The following is an 11,279-nucleotide window of genomic DNA, read 5'->3' as shown; positions in this document are numbered from 1 at the left end:
TTGTCCTCTAGCTTTAATTAGAGGTTTTATACAATCACAGTTATATATCTTTTATCTCCAATGGACATTATGCCGCAGTGTCCTTTCATTTTTGTTATATATAAGATATTGAAGGGTGTATTTTTCCTTTAATTTGCTGATGACTCAAGTTTTAAAACTCTCCTCTAACGCTACAAGATAAAATTCCTAATAACATAGGGTATAGATAATAATCAGAATTTATGGGGCAAGCCAATGGGGATCCAGTCCCTGGAACTTGTGGTAATTAGGAAAGGAAGTTGGAGTAAGGTGAAGGATGTTAAGTAACAACTCCAAAATATACAAGTAGAGAGATCCTAGTAGAACCTGAAAGGCAACCTACTATCAGTCTCCAGTAAACATTGACGATGAGGGGTGTTCAAATAGTAAATTAATTTGGGCTCATCCAGGAGGTCTCTGTGAATCAGTTTTATTGATAGTATATATGATGATTTATTGAGTAACACACTTATATATTTGTGTGTGTGTGTCTATACATAGATTATGACTTGTTGAGCTTTGAATGTCTACCAGCCATTGTTGATGCACTGCTGGGGTTCCTCAGGCCAACACTAGATCGAGTCGTTACAACCATTTCTATCCTTTAAATTATTCAAACCTTTAGAAATGATAGACCATCACTTTCATTGTACCTTGAACATAACGCTCTTCTAAATCCTTTTCAACCAGGTTTGGTTCTGGTTATTCAACTCAATCTGCCTTTATTTAGAAAATTACACAATTTTCTATAAATCAACAGAAAATCACAATCATAACCCTTTTTGATTTTTCAAAAATTCATTCTCAGAGGGGTCTTCGCAGACATACTTTCTTTACTTCCGCATGGTGTTCCTCAAGGCTTCAAGCTATCACCAATCTTTTTTCCATATACATTAATGATTTACCCGATTCTGTCCATCATTTTTGATACCTAGTTTATGCTGATTATCTATTAAATTGTTTTTCCTTCCATCCAGCCAATCTCACTATGGCATCTCATAAACTGCAGATTGATACTGATAGAATATGTCACTGAGCCGAGAGAAATAGTTTGTAATGGAAAAGAAAAAAACAATTCTAAAGCTCTCCTTTCGACCTAAAATCTCTGTTCTTACTTTCCTTTCTTTTTGTTCCACACCTTTTTCTCAACAACAATCCTATTCCTTTTATAACTTTGTTAAATTCTCGCAGTCATCTTTGACCATTATCTATCCTGGAGTAATAATGAATTTATGCACAATATATTAAAAGTAAATTAAATAATAGGAAAATAATAAATGGAAAAAATTAAGTCAAATTAAACTTGAAAGTAAAATAAACATAGACACTACAAAAAACCTAGGAAAGCCTGAACTAATGTTGATAGCATTTTCATTTTCTGCATTTTGGAAACATAAGGGGACTGACCTCCATATGTTAGAAATCCAAAAAGTTAAAATTAATCATTGCATGAACCAGTGATAATGAAATAGAATGCATTTTAATTGTCTGCATTTTGGAAACATTAGAGGACTGAACACTATTTGGTAGAAATCCAAAAAGTTAAAATTAATCATTGCGTGAGCCAGTGATCTTGAAATAGAATGCATTTTCATTTTCTTCATCTCTGAAAACATGTAAAGAGACCATCATATTTCAGAAAGCTATAAAGTTAAAATAATTTGATACACAACTAAACTTTCTTAAAATCGGTATCATTTTTACTTTTTGCAACTTTGAGAACATATAAAGGGACCCTAATATGTAATACCCGCAAATCCAAAATAAATATTTAAAAACATATAAATGTTTCCATGAAGATGTGACTGATAGCCCCGAGAGATGAATCTTTGTTCAGTCCTGCTCTGGAGCTCCAAAGAACCAAAACCATAACTACAAGTTTCCCCTGATCGTAGTAGCAGATTATATTATCAGGCAATCAATTTTACCAGTGGACGCATGTCATGTTAGAAAGAAAATATTCTGCTCTACCCACTAGAGCTCAACCAATCAATATTTATACTCCATCGCAATCGAAAAATCCTTTCTTGTCCATTCCTTTTCATTTTGGAGTTCCTGCCCTATTTTCATCCATAATTCCTCTTTCCTAACTTCATTCAAATATCAGCTATTTCTTAACCTCCATAAATTCCAAACTTATGATTAAAATTTAAATGTAGACAATATTATTTGAACTGGAACTATATCACAGATAAACAATAAGCAATCATTTATGTTCATTATTTTTGTTCCTAGGAGTCTTGGTCCCAGGGTGAAGGGTGAAGATCCTTTTCCATTTCGCATAAATTATATTTTTATAAATTAATGATAAAAAATATAAATTAATGTAGAAGAAAATGACCATATCTCAAAAAATGTAGTTTGTGTCAATGTACCTCAGTGATGGAGTAGGTTGGCACAGTAAAATGATCTTGTTGATAACTGGAAAATTAATGATAACCATTAGAATACATCACTTGTTTTATTACAATATTTACACTAATTGGATTAGGGAGGTTGTCAGGAACTCAGTGTTACCACATACAGGGTAAGGAAACTTTAAAATAGGAAGGAGTAGGTTGATTTATTGTTTAAAATTCACAATTTCTCATCAACAGTTTAATTTTTGCATAGGTACTTGGAATGCTCCAATAAAAATATATAATTACTTATCAATAACAAATATAATTAAAAAATTATAAATATAGAAACTTAAATCAAGTAAAACTTAATTATAGCAATATAAGCCAGCCTGCTTTGCATAAAAGGAATGTTTGGTTGATAAAATATTTTTTAACTATTATACAACCTTAAATTTTTAATTTATTTACAATATCTGTATAATGTGTGCACAAAGTCTTGGTGTCTGTTTTAAAATTAATTTCTTTATCTATGTTTTTTGTGATGTATACTGCTTCTATTAATTCTCTATTTCTACTATGATTCACTGTGTTTAATAATTCTGGATTGCTAAAATATTTGTATTGTATAAGCCTAACTTCAGGTTATGATGGTCATATTCTATAAATTTTTTTAAATTTGATCGGTTAATCCCGGAATATAGTTTAGTTTAAAATATTGATAATTATTAATCTTAACAACTTCTTTTTCCTTTTTGTTCTGTATACTATTCTTGTCTGTTTTTTTACTTTCTGTGTTTTTATTTTTATAAAAGTCCGCGATACTACTTTGATTTGATTTTTTAAATTACTAACATTCCTGCTGTTTATATTAATCTTGTCTTTGTATTTTATATTATTCTCGGTAGTTTCCCCTATACTACTAACACTAACCTTTGCTATGGAGTTGTTAATACTTTTATACCATAATTTATTAATTACTTTTTTTCAGATAAAAGTTTTCAATGAGAATATTATAAGTTTGTTTTTATATATTTTAAATAAACTTCATCTGTTAATAGTATTGCGTTTTTAATCAGGCTTCTAGCCACATTTATTTTTTGTGAGTATGGGTGGTTTGAATTGAAATTTAATATTATATTACTAGTTTTTTTCTTTCTTAGTCCATTTAGTTTTTAATGTACCACTATTGTTCTTAATTATACTTATATCTATAAATGTTATTGATAGGTTTATCTATTGTGAATATAATTCTACTATTATATTTATTGAATTGTACATATATTGTTTCAATATTATCCAAATTTGTAATAATTATCAAATAATCCATATACTTTTTTAACAATAAAGGTTTAGTATCTTATATTTTTAGCCACCAAGTCATTCATATAAATTCCACTCAGATTAACTGAAAAGGCCCCTCTCCCATCTGTAATCCTTGTATTTGTTTAAAATACTGACCTTTATATTTAATACATAATTGTAAACCCTCAATGAACAACTTTTTTTCTTTAATGTTAGTATTCTTTTCAATGGCTGCCCAATTTTCTTCCACTAACACCTAATACATTCTTCAACTGGGATGCTTGTAAAAAGGGACTTAACATCTAAGCTAAAGATTTCATATTTATCATTATCAAAAGTTATGATGTAACGGTTATATCAACCATGTAAGGCCCACCAGGCCAATCTGGTATAAAAAAAAAAGTTATGTTATTTAAAATCTTTTTCATTTCTATTTCATTAAGAACACCATACTCATTTGATCTGTTAGGTTGATTTAACATAGAATTCAAGAATTTTGCTAAGGCTTTAGTAGATCCATCTATATTATTAATATAGGCCTAAGTTCTTTAATGTCCTTATGTGATTTTAGTAATTCATGCATCCTTGGTACAGTGTAATCTGTTACTTGTAATTTATTTTTAGTTCTTTTATCCACATAACCTTTTTTAAAAGAATTTATTAATGTAAACATTAATTTTGTCCAATAGTTCTTTGAAAGGACTGTTATGCATTTTTCTATACGTTTTATTATCATTTAGCATATCCTCCATTTTATTCTTATAATCATTTAGATATGTTATTGCTATTTTGTTGGTTTCGTCAGTTTGTATTACTATTATATCCTTATTTTCTTTCATGAATTTCTTAAAATCCTTAAGGTCTTTACTTATCTGTTTATTCAAAGGGGATATATTTTTTTTATTAGCATTATTAGAATCTATTATGAATGTAATGATTTATAATTGTGCATATATTATTTCTAGTGGCGTTAATATGATGATCAGGTGAAACTATACTATTAAAAATATTTTCTAAATCAGAAATAATTTTAATTATCTCTTTACCTTTATTTATAAATACAAAATTAAACTTATCACCTAATGCTAATAAATTCTAAATGTTATTAAGTATATAGACATTAGTATCATTTTCCACTCTATTTAGTGATTAAAAAAGTATATTATATTTTTGCAAATTATCCATCATGGAATCTTTATAGTTATCCATTTTTGTGATTTTATTAATCAGTTTAATATTATTAACATTAATAGATGTTAGAACTATATTAATATCACTACTAATTAACTTATTTTATTAATTTTGACATTATGAATGATTCTATCCAATCTTTTAGTAAGCAATTCTTTTTTAAACACAACCATTGCTCAGTGTGTTCTTTAATTAAGTTTTTTATATTATTTATTAAGCATTGTTTATCAAAATTATGTTGCAATTCCAATAACATTTTATCTGTTTTATTATTAATTTTATTTATTATCCAATAAGATTGTTTTATTTCGAGGTCAATAAATTTATAGCTTAGCTCTTTAAAATATTTAGCATAACCAATATTAACCAAGAACTGATTATTAAACAAATTATCAAACTGTTGCATCTTGTGAATAATAAAAGATTTTAGCCATGTTATGTATCAGTGATATGTACAGTTTGTAAATTCTCTTACTCACTATATTGTCCTGTTGCATGATAATATGAAGAATTTGCTATTAATAATATTCATATGGTCTTCATTCATAACCATATTTTTATCTTCTTAAAGTAATATCTTCTACTTAAAGATTTTTTTTTTTGCAACTAATTAAATGATTAATGAATGATATTCTTCTTTTTTTAAATTATATTTTATTACATTAGAATAAAACAACGTTTCGGGGTTATCACCCCATCATGAGGTTGCTAGAACAAATTCTCAAATAACTTAGATGCTTACAACATTTACAATATATCACAATTTCAATAAATTATTTGAGGTTAAAAACTTCCAATTTTAATTTATTTTATTCTAAATTAACATTATGTAGCACAATGTTTTCTAATAAGAAAATTCAGAATATATCACATTATTCATTACAATATTTTATAAACTGATTACCTGATTAACATCTCTATCTAATACATATGTTACTCCTTACAAATCTCATCTAGCTAATATCAACATATTATTGTCACTTAGCAAAAACTTACTAAGTAACAATAATGACACAGGTGAAAATTAATTCATTAAAATTCATTCATTCTACTAAGTGAAAATAAAAATTGCAGGCCACGACTAAGAACAACTATACCTTGCCTCACTGAAATCTGTTTTTGTAAAGTAGAGTATTTTACAAGAAGTCCATTTAATTTTTTAACTCCGAAATTAGCAATTCTAATTTATCAAGCTTGAACCAAAATATTACAGTTTACAATAAATGATATCCCAAACTAAAGTAAAATTTACTGACATTTAATTTTTTTTTTTGGCAAATTCTCATCAGTATTATGGGTCAATATATGCCTTTTCATATCTCCAGATTTTACTGATTTATGATCACAGTGAGGACATTGATGGGTCTTCTCACCTGTGTGAAGAGCCATTATATGACTTTTCATACGTTCAAGGCTAACTGATTCATAATCACAGTGAGCACATTGATGGGGCATGTCACCTGTATGACGGGCCATAATATGAGTTTTCATACTTGCAGATTTAACTGATTTATAATCACAGTGAGGAAATTGATGGGGCTTCTAACCTGTGTGAAGAGCCATTATATGTCTTTTTATATTTCCAGATATTACTGATTTATAATCACATTGAGGACATTGATGCGTCTTCTCACCTGTGTGATGGCTCATTATATGACTTTTCAAACATCCAGAGGTTACTGATTTATATTCACAGTAAGGACATTGATGGGGTTTCTCACCTGTGTGACGGGCCATGATATGACTTTTCATACTTACAAATTGGACTGATTTATAATCACAGTAAGGACACTGATAGGGCTTCTCACCTGTGTGGCGGGCCATAATATGTTTTTTCATGCTTATAGACTGAACTGATTTATAATCACAGTAAGGACATTGGCATGGCTTCTCACTTATGTGACTGGACATAACATGTTTTTCTAGATTTTTAGATTCTACTGATTTATAATCACAGTGAGGACATTGATAGGGCTTCTCACTTGTGTGACGGTCCATTACATGCTTTTCCAGATTTTTAGATCTTACTGATTTATAATCACAGTAAGGACATTGATGGGGCTTCTCACCTGTGTGACGGGCCATAATATGACTTTTCATTGCTTCAGATGTAACAGATTTATAATCACAGTGAGGACACTGATGGGGCTTTTCTCCTGTGTGACGGGCCATTATATGTTTTTTTATATTTCCAGATCGCACTGATTTGTAATCACAGTGAGGACACTGATAAGGCTTCTCACCTGTGTGAAGAGCCATTATATGATTTTTCATACGTTCCAGTCTAACTGATTTATAATCACAGTGAGGACATCGACATTTGACATTCTTCCCTCTATGGCAACTATCCTTGGTACCTATAAGCAATAAATTATCATATAAAAAATTAAATAAAGCTATTGAGTGGTAATAAATTGAATATTATTTCTTAAATTAAAATTTTTAAAACTTTTTACAAAACCATATTGATTATTCTTAAAATTTTGCAACTAAAATATTTTATACAATTCATTACAAAGGACTACATGATTTTTTATCAAGAAAATTATCCTCTTTTTGGGATTCATTTATGTAGTAATTAAAGTATCCTTTCACAAAAATGGTTGATCTCGTCCCATTTTCAATTCATTCACTTCATTCTATTGGTCATATTAGCGGGACTTCCATATTCTATTTATCCATATTAGTTTTTTCTATTTTTAAGTTTTTAATTAAATAGTACTTAAGTGTGATAATAAGATTTTTAGACTTTCAAGCGTACAGAAATATTTCCTCCAAACCTATGATCCAAAACTAAAGGAAGTCATATTAATTGGACCTGAAATAATGAAATATCTGGGTGTTTCCTGTTTTCAAGAGAGATTAAACAAAAATGAATTGGTAGATTAAAGTGTTTTGTAAAAGTATTCAAATGATTTCGAGGCAAAAGAGAGATGAAATCTACATAAATATTGTAGATGAACTCTTGCAACCTACTGAAATATTAGTTAGAATGGCTTTAAAAGTGTTTTAATTTATTTATACATCTACTGGACAGGGATCTACAGTTGTGATAATAGATCACACCACTTTGAAACTGAGTTTCCTGTAGGAAAGAAACCTAGGCAACTCATCATTGATTTTAAGCCTGTAAGCCCCAGAATGAGCTCGGGATAAAAGGGAAATTCTTTAACTACACATTTTTCAACTGCCATGCTCCGACTGAAAGGTCATATGAGCAAACCAAGGAACAGTACTATGACCTAATTGAGAGAACTATTAAGGCATGTCCTCGCTCAGACGTAATAATAATCGCAAGCGACTTTAATGTGAAGATTGGTAAGGAAGATATCTAGTTCACAACTATTGGTAAACATGTCTGCAACAGCAATGGATATGGACTGATTACACAGGAACGGTGTCTAGCAAAATAGCTTGAAGAAATTCTCTGACTTTTCCAGTTATTTTCTGAATTTTCCATTCTATGTTCGACACTATAAGCGAGAACCTTATAAATGATGTTCAGTGGGAACCATATAAAGAGTGACTCTGGGACCAAGACTGGAGAGAGGTAGTACCTTTGATCAGGATTGATCTGTACACTGGGTCCTTATCTAGTCAGAGGAGTAGCTGAGAAGCCCATGAAGCTTGGGCCGAGTCTTTGAGTATGCTATAAATCCAAGGCCGTCTGTGCCCAGTGAAGAACCGCATCCTGCCTGAGGTAGTTGACTAAACACAGTGGATTTAGACTGGAAAATTGATAAACATTTCTGGTGGTCGGTAACAGCAACTACCAGTACTGATTTGGAGTCAAAAGCGGTAATAGCTGGCTGGGTCCCTGTTCAGACATTATTAGGATAAGCCGAAGAACTACAAGGGAACAAACCCTTAGAAATTCAGCTGAAGTCGGAGGTAACTGGACGAAAGGTGCAAAATAGTCTCCAAACATTTCTCACACTAGTTCGAAAAACAAGTTACCACACAATACTTCCCAAATATGGCTCAAAAAAGACAGACCAAGTGAGTTTCTTTCCTCCAGCATCCTGCTGGGCAACTGGAGCATCTGGCCCCAATCGGAAGGGGCCATTCCAACCATGATTAGGGCCACCTTTATGCTAATCTCCCCCATTGAGGAGTCAGGACTGGGACAAAGAGAAATGCGAATGGTCTCCAAAAAGTATCAACAGCAAAACCCTTGCAAATATTACAATAGAATGCAGAAGGTATTATTAATAAAAAAAATACCATTCACCAAAAGATTGCACGAAGAATCCATTGATATAGTTTGTATCCAAGAAACTCATTTGAACCCCAAAGCACACTTCAGTATACGTGGCTATAAGGTTTAGGAAGGACCGGGCACATCGATCTAAAGGAGGGATAATTTCACTTGTCAAAAACTATGCCACCAAATGTATTTCATTCCAAGAAATAGATAATAGTGATGCAGCCGAAATGGAAGGGACAATCATACAATTAGAGGGTAGACAAATAAAAATCTATAATTATTACTGTCCTGTTGACAGACTAATATATCTTAATAGCATCCAGGTACCTGAGAATGATTGCTTAGTAGTAGGAGACCTTAACTCCCATTCTCCCTCATGGGGATATGACTACTATGACACCTGAGGAGAGGAACTGGAAACACAGCCAACTGAATGTTCGCTGAGATTGCTCAATCAACCTTTTGATCCCCCAACATTGTACTCCAGGACATGGAAAATAACCTTCATGCTAGACCTAGGCTTCACTACAAATAATCTAGCATTGATTGCACAAAGGAGAATCCTGAATCAGCAAGGAGGTAGTGACCATAGCCCGATCAAAATTACAGTGGATACCGCCGCCCCACCTCATGTAGAAATACCTCTACCTAGGTGGAATTTCAAAAAAGCTCAGTGAGACAAATATGCAAACCTCAGATATCTATACTGCTAACATAAACATTGTTTAATTTAGGTATTCCCCGGAGTGAAAATTGGGGGATATTACCCAAATTAATTATTATATGCTGGTAAGCTGGTTTAAATAAAGAAATACTTGGAATTTGTTGGTAATGAGTGGACTGTATTTATAATAAATTGATATAATATGCTTTAAAATAAAATACCTCTATTCTGGATGGTTTGAACAAAATAGTTACAATGTGGTTAGTTGATTAGTGATAAATTTGATTTCATTACATTAATGGGTTTAAATATTACAGTTTACTTGTGTGATGTTCTTGAGGCTTGAATGTTGATTCTGGTGTGAAGATGTATATGAAAGAAGGGTTCCCTCTTGGTTCTTTTTCCTCATCCTCCTGCCACCGCCGCCTCTCTCCTCTGGGTGTATGGATTTACTCCCTCATGATTTATGAGAAGAGACCTTCCTCGAGAGTTATGTCTCTTTCTTCACCTTTCCAGGTCAAGATGACTACTCTATTTGGTTCTTACCCCTACTTTATTGGGGATCAAGATGGCTGCCCAGGTCTCCTACCACTTATCTTTGCCACTAGATGGCATAATGAATTTCAGTCCAGAAGTGAGGGGGCACCTTTCTTAAACGAACATCAAATCGAAAAAGGTCAACCAATCCACAAAGCAATTCACAATAGCGCAACTCCGGGCTGCTGGAGAAAGCATTCCAAGAGGAGCTCGAATGGATTACTAATCCTTTAGGACCAAGGGCAATAGAGAGGGAACTGGCATCAAGCTAAAAGCAGTCATTGCAAAGCTAAAAAGAGAAATAAAATGCTCAAAAAGAAAAATGTGGCAAGAAAGAACAGAGGAACTGATTTTTGATAGAAATGGTAACAAGTTGTGGAATCTTGCAAAATCACTGGCCGAAGATCACACAAATTATGACCCCCTTACACTCGAAAGTGAAAGAAAACTTTTAACTGGAAAAGCTGCTGCAAACATGCTCATAGAACATATTAGCAAGACAGGTGAAATTCAAATTGATCGCCGGATTGTATGAAAGAAAATTGTATGCAAAGAGCTAAAGCGCCACAAACAAATTTCTATGGAGACTCAGAATGATCTCGACACCTCCTTCACTCTTGCAGAGCTCGACAACACAGTGATTACCGACCTTGGAAGAAAAGCAAAAAGGAGACTCCTCAGGATTTTTAACACCAGTGGGACTGAAGGCAAAGACGCACAAATATGGAAAGTGGTGAGATCCACATTCTCAAATCTGGAAAACCAAAGGAGGAGCTCTCCAGTTTCAGACTGATTACTTTATGAAGTTGTCTGGGTAAGCTTATGGAGAGACTCATGCATATAAGACTGACATGGTTTTTGGAAAAGCATAATATGAGGGCCCCTGAGCAAGCAGGGTTCAGGAAACATAGATTTATGGAGGACTACTTCAGCCTGATGTAGAGCTGTCCCAGTGTTATAACTGCTGCTGTAGATGGCAATGGAACAATCTCAGAGCATACTACTTCAACATGATGTA

The 11,279-nt window shown here is 32.2% G+C and overlaps 1 long non-coding RNA gene across 1 annotated transcript; it reads right to left on the bottom strand.

Moving 5' to 3' along the window:
• Positions 1-5,478: 5,478 nt before the first annotated feature.
• Positions 5,479-11,273, bottom strand: LOC106691723 (uncharacterized). Its single transcript, XR_010845104.1, has 2 exons — positions 10,047-11,273; positions 5,479-7,210 (listed from the first exon to the last, which is right to left on the bottom strand). It is a non-coding gene; the product is annotated as an uncharacterized lncRNA (long non-coding RNA).
• Between the last annotated feature and the right edge of the window lie 6 nt (positions 11,274-11,279).

Source organism: Halyomorpha halys, unplaced genomic scaffold, assembly GCF_000696795.3.
Source record: "Halyomorpha halys isolate HHAL.00 unplaced genomic scaffold, Hhal_1.1 Scaffold2833.1, whole genome shotgun sequence".
In the NCBI taxonomy this organism is placed as follows: domain Eukaryota; kingdom Metazoa; phylum Arthropoda; class Insecta; order Hemiptera; family Pentatomidae; genus Halyomorpha; species Halyomorpha halys.
This window is presented reverse-complemented; position numbering and strand designations above follow the sequence as displayed.